This window comes from Grammomys surdaster, unplaced genomic scaffold (genome assembly GCF_004785775.1).
Source record: "Grammomys surdaster isolate TR1022 unplaced genomic scaffold, NIH_TR_1.0 797, whole genome shotgun sequence".
Lineage (NCBI taxonomy): Eukaryota > Metazoa > Chordata > Mammalia > Rodentia > Muridae > Grammomys > Grammomys surdaster.
Genome location: NW_021605216.1, coordinates 1,230,463 through 1,239,619, shown reverse-complemented (window position 1 = coordinate 1,239,619; position 9,157 = coordinate 1,230,463).

Genomic DNA, 9,157 nt, shown 5'->3' with positions numbered 1-9,157 from the left:
GATAGATAGATAGATAGATAGATAGATAGATAGATAGATAGATAGATTTAGGACCCAGGCCAGATATAGATATGTTTGATAGATAGATAGATAGATAGATAGATAGATAGATAGATAGATAGATAGAAGATAGACATCTAGGCCAGATATAGATATGTTTGTTTGTTTGTTTGTTTGTTTATCAGCGTAAGTCAGCATATGTTAAAGTCAGGTCTGATGTTTACAATTTCCAAAGCCCCTTTTAGACTCAAAAATTTAAAATAGGGTACGCGGTCATTTCCACACTCCTAAGCCTATCTCCTGGCCTCCCAGTGTCCTCCATCCATAGGATCACAGGTGTTACTAAAAAACTCAAGCCACAGTATCTCTATCAATGAACATCCCTCTCTCACCTCCTTCCTGCCTCAGGGATGAGGCCTGAGCTCCTAGGCTAAGCTACCTAGCCTCCTGCTGCTCTCAAGGTCACCATTCACCTGCATTAGCATCAAGAGTGCAGGGACAGCAGGTATATATCACCAATCAAGGGCTCCTTACCCTCATGTTACTGTCACAATCTGCACAAAAGCTTACATGGCTGAAATGACCCAGGCTTTTGCCCTTACCCTAGCTTAGCCCCACAGTCACAAAGCCCCTGGGCTCCTTTTATCATAACAATGCTTTTTAGATACTATAGCTAAAGTTTTTAATGATATAAAATGGTGATTTGTGCCATCTATGCAAGCTGAGCATCAAGGGTTAGACATCAGGTCAGCCTGATGGTTATAGCAGCTATTTCCTATACTTAATTACTGGCTTTATAAATTTTGTCTCTATGGATGACTCTGAGACTCTCAAACCAAAGTCTGCAACAATAGTAAAACTATAAGCTACATCACTGGGTATTGCTAAATATCATATTGTTTTTTAAACATTATTTGTTTTTTAAGTGTGTGTGTGTGTGTGTGTGTGTGTGTGTGTGTGTGTGCGCGCACGCTTGTCTGTTATGTGCACCACAAGGGTGCAATGCTAACAGTGGCCAGAACGGGGCATCGGGTCAGAGTTAGAGGTACAAGAGGTTGTGAGTCCTTTGATCTGGATGCTGAGAACTGATCCTGGATCTTCTGCAAGATCAGCCAGTGCTCTTACCTGCTGAGCCATTTCTTCAGCCCTAGGATTGTATGCGGATTCTTGTAGGTTCTTGGTAGGGAATGAATCTCACAGTAAGTCTTTAGAGCCTAGCCACCACTTTGCAGACACTTCTGACCCCCATGAGCTAGGTGTTTATATGGGATCTGTTTAATTTCCACATAAGGAATCTAAGAAAGCTGCAAAGTTATTTCTAGGGAACCAAGCAAAGACATCCAAAAGACACAGGCATTTCTTCTAGTCAATCCTATCATTTCAGAATTCTGCAGAATAGGTAGATGATGAGTAAGTAAAATGAAGCCCAGGAATACGAGGTGACTGCTGAAGATCCTCTAGACAAGCAGAAAAACAAATCTAAACCCTGAGTCTAACAGCTATGATGAATCATCACTGTGAATGCATCAATGTGAAAGTGTATTTAGAATCACCTAGGACACACACACACACACATATCTGGGTATGATTCTGAGGGTGTCCCCAGAGAGGTGTAATTGAAGAAGGAAGCCTCACTTTGAATCTGGGCTGCATCATCTCATGGACAGGGACTTCAGGAGAAAGGCAGGTGAGTGCCTGTAATCATCTCTCTTTGCTTCCTGACTGTGGTCACACTGTAGTAGGCCACTTCGCACTCCCAACTCCATGCCTTCCCCTCCATGATGGGCTCTACCTAACACAACGCCTCATGACCTGTGTCTTTGCTCATTGTTGCTCTGCTAGGCTTCACTGTGATCAGAGACATCTCCCTTTCATGACAGATATCGGCAAATTAAGAACAGCTTCAGCTTCACAGACTTCAAAGTTACAACACATTCTAGTTCTATGATATGAAAACGGAGGAGTCAGGAGGTGAAAGGTCAAACAAAAACATCCCCAACTGTGGGCTGCCTCTCAGGGCCAACCAAACCTTACACACATCCTTTTTTGGCTGATTTCCTTGGATTGCCTAGAATCCAGATTCCTTCTTACATGATAACACCTTTAATTAAGGATCAATTAAGTCTGAGACTAGGCAGATAAGATAATTTGAAGTGAAGCTTTCTGTAATTGTTGCTACTACTGATCATGAATTTAAAGAGCCTGTTACTTGGATAATGGGTAGCACCCAGTGGTGTTCCCATTTGACATTTATCACATTACTCAGTTGCAAAGGTTTGAGTGCTTTCCCTATGCTGGCTCTATTTCTAGGTACAGGGGCCAAGGAAGTAGATAACTAGTAAAGTCCCTTGTTATTAATTGATTTGGACTATAGACCATTATTCCTTCTCTACACTTAGGCCTTGAGCTACTTAGGTTAACTTTATATATAAGCAATGTGTTTTGGGATAAGGGGCCCTAAAATCCAAGTGTTGAAGGCTTTGTCCCCACATGCATTACAGGGCAATGAAGCCTTTAGGAGGTGGAGCCATGAGAAGGTTCTGTGACACTGTGGGATATTCCTCCCTTCTTGTTTGCCTTTGTCTTACAGTCCCAGAAGAGGACAGCCCACCATGCACTGAGATCTCTGACAGTGAGCCAAAATTAGCATTTTCTCCTCATGAGTTGACTGTTTTGTTTACAATAGCAGAATGCTGATTGATACAGCGTGATGTTCATGTTATCAACAAATATTAAAAGCTTAGTAGGAGTTAAGGAAATGCAAAGTGGGCAAAATCACTTGCTATGCAAGCCTAGCAATCTGAAATCAGAACCTCCACCCCCCAGAATCCTCATAAAAGCTGGACTCAATACCATGAGTGTATGTAATACCTGTGTATCATGTCAGGGAAGTGGGATAATGCCTAAAGTCTGTTTAACCACCCCTCCTCTAATGCAGAGACAAGTGTACCTCCTACACACAGAAACAAGTGAAGACCCCCCCTCTCTCTCACACACACACACACACACACACACACACACACATTACCACCATCACCATCAACAACAACAAAAACAATAATATTTGTAACGTCAGGTTATATATGGTTGTTAGCCTGGCTAGCTACCCACACTACAAGGCTAATATGTTAAATGCAGTCTAACATGGGATATTTGGTTTTATTCTTATGCAAGTCCATATAACTGGCCCTAGCCCTGGCCTAGAAAGTGACATCATGTTCATCCAAAGGGAAGACGACTCTGCCTGTCTCAAAGACACACTTTTACCCTAAATAAACTAACTCATAGAAACACTCTCTCAGCCTCCCCAGATTTCTTCCACCGTGATTGAATAAAAACAATTCCTGAAATCTGAGCTGAAAGCACCCATCAAAGTCATTTTACAAACTGGAAAATCTGTTCTTGAGAAATGGAAAAAGAATTGCCTGGCTGGACCTAGTAGGTTAAGAGAATCAGACCTAGAATTATGGTTTCCTTGTTCCTTGTAAATCTTCCCGACAGATACAGCCCTCTCCACCTGAGAAATAGGCAGGGCTGAATAGAAGCCTGTCATGGTTAATCTTAATTCTCAAAAAAAAAAAAAAAAGAGATCTAGAGTAACCTGGGAGAAGGCCAGGTTTTGACAGGTGTTATGGTTTGAATATGCTTGGCCCAGGGAGTCACACTGTTTGGGGATGTGGCCTTACTGAAATAGGTGTGTCACTGTGGGCATGGGCTTTAAGACCTTCATCCTAGCTGCCTGGAAGTCAGTCTTCCACTAGCAGCCTTTAGACGAAGATGTAGAACTTTCAGCTCTACCTGCACCATGTCTTCCTGGATGTTGTCATGGTCCTGTCTTGAAGATAATGGACTGAACCTCTGAACCTGTAAGCCAGCCACAGTTAAATGTTGTTCTTTATAAGAGTTGCCTTGGTCATGGTGTCTATTCACAGAAGTAAACCCTAAGACAACAGGGTGACTGCCTTGATTGCATTAATTGAGATGTGACCTCCTGCCCAATGTGAGCAGCACCATTCCCTAGCTAGGATCTTGGGCATGTAAGTGAGAAAAGAGGCCGATGAGCAGCATGTATTCATGACTCTCTGCTTCCTGACAATAGTTGATGTGACCAGTGTGGCCAGTTGCTTCAAGCTCCTGTCTATTTCACTTCCATACAGTGATGACTGTACTCTTGAACTGAACCATAATAAGCCCTTTCTCCCTTAAGTTGCTTTCATCAGAGTGTTTTATCACAGCAACAGTGAAAGGAACTAAGATGGGATTTTTATTTTATAAAGACAGAACTGAGAAGGGAAGTGAATTTCAACCCTGGAAAGCACCATGCGAATCCAGGGTCCAGACTCTCTCATCTGATGAAGTTCTGCTGAGTCAGTCAAAGCCAGGGGACAATTGTCATACACAATCCCATAAGATACTTTCAGAGAAGCTTTAACCTTAAAATAGGAGGACTAAATGCATATAGAGAGGAGTGCCGTCTAGATTGATCCAACTCAGCCTGAACTCTTGGTTCTACCACCGAGACTTGCTCTCTCACATTGGTCCACGTGGAAGGCCTTAGGACTCCTGGACTGGAGCAGAAGCCATGCTGAGATCAGCTCCCAATTGTACTGAAGTCAAATCTTCAAGCATGTGAATAAAACAGGCTGGGATCTTCGAGAGAATCCCAGGTCCCAACTGAACACTAGAAACTATATCTAACCAAAGTCTTCCACTCCAAAAAGACAAGAGGTAGAGTAAAATTCCAGTTTTCTATGTTATAAATAGAGGACTTGGGTACTTTTCTGAAAATCATCACATTTAACATATAGAAGATGCACAATAAATACATTCATCATGTGCCTAGATAGAGATGTAACTCAGTCAGTAAAGAGTTTGCTTAGCATGTGCAAAGCCATGCCTAGCACCACATGAAACAGGAGTGGTGGTGTATGTCAGAACCTAGCAATTGGAAGTCAGAGACAGGATAGAAGGTCATAGTTATCCTCAACTACATGAGGGGTTCAAGTCCAGTGTAGGCTACATGAGCCTTTAGTGAGAAAAGAAAGTGAGGAGGCAGGGAGGGAGGGAAAGATGGAGGGAGAGAGAGAGAGAGAGAGAGAGAGAGAGAGAGAGAGAGAGAGAGAGACTCTGAGGAGGGAGAAAAATGAGGGAAGGAGAAACAAGTGAAAAGAAAAATGGAGAAGAAAGAGAAGAGGAATGGGTGAGGTGATGAGAATAGGAGAGGTAACTCATCTAACCAATGACAAACATCCATCCTTCATGACTTTATAAAGAATGTCTGTTATAGAATAATTTCCTCAATGTTAAAACGTTTCTTCCAGGAGGAGAGGGAGAGTGAAGTAAACAAATATCACCTGTCTAGGAAAGCTGAAACCTCTTAGGTCCTCTAAGGCCCCATCCCCAGCCTTATTGAAGCCATTAACATCTGCTGGGAGAGGAGACTCCCAGCTACCAGACTACAGAGAGGAGATTCTCAGACCTATGGGACTACCTACAAGCTATGAGAGAGCTCCAGGTTATAGCTGTCATGAGTTCTCCCCTGCCCCCCCCACCAACTCCATGTTAGGGTGGATTTTCAGTGATGCAGCTGCATCTGAGTCATCCCTGCTCCTGTAAGTGACCCCCTCCTCCACACTCCTGTTAGCAACCCCAGTAAGAACTCAATGGTTCACCAAGTTAGACTTTGGTGCAACTGTTAATTTGCTCTGTTATGAGTTCCCTCTCTGGGATGAGTAAACATTTGGGGGAGGGGGAGGTGACTATGAGTGGATGTGTGTGTGTGTGTGTGTGTGTGTGTGTGTTTTGTGTCTCCCCAAGAAGTCTCCCATACAGCAATGTTTTACCACTATCCCCTGATTTACAAAGATGAAACACAAACACAAAAACATTAAATAACTTCCCCAAAGAGATCTCAGATCCAGGTATAAGAAAACTAGGATAGTAAGATCTGAGTCTTAACACAAAAATGAATAATAAACACATTTGATCTTTAAAAACAGAAAATCTAGGACACATTTCCTCCGCAGATGATCCTGTGAAGCTGTAACTAGATGGTAGGCTGCTACAGTGGAGGAGACAGTCCTGTGGGAGTTGTTGCTGGATACAGGGCACATCTGTCTTACTACAGCAGTGTGAGCTTTAAAAGTGCCCCACACACTCCAGGAAAACAAGCACAGCCTAGCTGCAGTCCTGGGAATCTCACCCCTTCCTTCCTAGATTCTTTTGACCTTGACTCTAAAGCCAGATTATGAGTCCACTGAGGTATGTATATGTGCTCTGCAATTAGACCTGGATCTGAGTAGTCGTTCTGTAGTGTGTTTCTTATTCAATTCTGAATGTCATTTAGTTTCTCTGGGTCTGTTGGAGAAATTAGAGTAAGGAGAATGATATTACTTATCTAATTAGGCCACGGTTAAATTAGATACACATAAAGAAAGCCCACTCTCAGAGGCATCTTCTAATAAATTATTATTAAAATATGGAAACCTGAAATGAACAGGATGAGAATTCATGATTTCACATCTTCTTCCTCTAGAGTTCATTCTCTCTCAAAAGATGGCTAGCGAACTCACCAGAAGGAATGCCTCTCACTCTGACATGCTATTGAGTAAAGGAAAAGGAAGGTCTATCAGGACCACAGATGAGGGTCATAACATACACTCTACTAATTACTAAATGTGCAATTTTGGGAGTTCAAGGTGACTGAATCGGACTGCCCATCGCTCAGCTCCTCCTCAAAGATGAGAGGTGGCAAGTGTTATAAATGCCTTTGAGGTAGACATCCAAGGTAAAACCCTGGAGATCTGAAAGAGGGCCTGCAATCATATATGATTCAGACCTTGAATGCTAGTATAGGGAGAGAGACCATAGGTGAGGCACCCACCACTCTGGCCCCATGGTTGCAGTAAGAGAATGCACCTCTGCAGGAGTAAAGGTGCAGGGTGTCTGAGTGGACTCTGTCAGAGTGTATATGGCCATCCTAGATGACGGAAATGTTCTAGGTCCTCACAGGTCCTACAAACTTAGTTAACCTAAGATGTTCCCCACCCTTACACACTCTGGAAACTCAAGTATGTAGCTAGGTGCAATGTTAAGAAGTGATCTATTGACTGAGTTAAAATTACTTTAGGTGTCAGAAAACCATGTGAGTCCCCATGTCCAGAATCCTATAGGCATTCTATTATGCCGAATCAAAGGGAAGGTACCTTGCAAACTCAAGTTAGCCTAGTGAAATGTTGATGACCCAAGCCTACTGCCTATGTTACATGGTAGAGTACAGATGGTATAACCCAAAGAGACATGTAGAGAGGTCTCCTCAAGAACCAGAGGAGAAAGATGCTGATCCTTAGAGACCAAGAGCATAGTAGTCATACAGTGACTTGCAACATTAGCAGGATTAAAGGCAGATGCCCATATAGTTCCTGCTATCACTCTGTACCTCAAAGTTGGGAGAGAGCTCAGTTTTCACTACTATCCAACACACAGAAGTATATTATGGCCCCTTAAGCAACTAGGTCACAACAGCAGTAACCCCAGCTCTAAGAATATGTGACCACCAAAGGCATCATGTGTCTTATGTAGTAACAAGTCTAAGGTCAATAGTACCAGAAGAAACCATTATCACCCAGTTAGGGTCACTACTCCCTGACCCTACTCTCGGGTGGCCTCAAGAGGGAGTGGATCCCTCCAGTTCTGATCATGTATGTACTATTTCCAAAGTTGTCATTCACAGGTGAATAAATTATAGGGAGACTGTATCATGCTATTTTCTTAGACCTCCCTCAGACTGCTGAAAAACTGTCAGTCATGGGATCATTACCAACCTGAAGGAGTGTCGTTCACCAGAGATGCTAGAAGCCATGGTAACAGGACACAGGATGTGTTTTCTCTAAGGGAGTGGATATGTACACACTCCAAGACTGATTTGAAATCCTGGATTCAATCCTAAATTGTAGAAAAGGAGTATTCAGTGTCCTACAAAGGAACACTAGCAAAATGAAAGCAACCTGGCAACACCATTGCTTTTTGAAAGAAGGGTGCACTACATCCCAAACTGGGCTAGCAAGCAGAAGCACACATGACCAAAATGGCCCCTGTCTTCCATTTCTAAGATAAGTGGAAACTCAGCTATTCTACATGGGCTGATGTTCACCTTCACAGTCTGTTTCTGGTTGACTAATGTGAAAAACGCTTGAATAAGAACAGAGAGAAAATACAAAATATGCCATGTTTAACATTTCAGGAAGCCAATTACACCTGGTCAAACAGACTTATCTAACAAAGAACTAACAAGAGAGGTCTCAAGGGGAGAAAGGGACATGATAAAAATGAACAGAGACACAGGCTTTAAACCTGTTTGTAAAAAAGTAAATAATTGAGCCTCAATAAATATCAGTTTGTAAGGAAGTAAATGATTGGGCCTCAAAATTCCATCGCTGTTCTGCTCATTTACTAAGATGGTGTAGGATCTCACCAATCCCACATCTTAGTCAATGAGGCCATTGGCTCTTCTTGGGAAGAACTACTGCATCAGCCCCTGAATAGTTTCCCACAGTGACATCACCACTGCTGTGACTGTTGTCCAATTACACTATAGGAGGCAAAGTCACATAGGGAGGAACTGGACCATCAGATATGCTATGATATAATGGGCTCTCAATGAAATTCTCTCCATGAACAAAGTCAATGATGCTAGATTCCCACATAATCCTCTGGAAGTTCCAAATGTCCCAGAATCGCATCCATGGGACCCAGAACTACACAGTAAGGAAAGAAGGAAGAAACAGAAGAGAGAGGAAGAGGGAAAGGAAATCTGCTGTTTGAATATGCAATGTCCTCCATAGACTCATGTGTTTGAACTCTTGGTCATCAGGTGATGACACTATTTTCACAAGGTTGTGGAATCTTTAAGTGGTGGAGCCTAGCTGCAAGAGGTGTGTCTCTGGCAGTGAACACTGATATTTTATAGCCCAGCTTTCTTCCTGTTCACTTTATGATCAACTGAAGTCTCACTTCTGCAACCATGTCTTTGCCATGATTTCATATAGTCCCTTACTCTGGGTAGTTGTGTGATCACATCAATGAAGAAAACCAAAGCACAAGAAATAACAGGAAAGAAGACAGAAAGATAAAGGAGCTGGCAAATGGCAATGTTGGG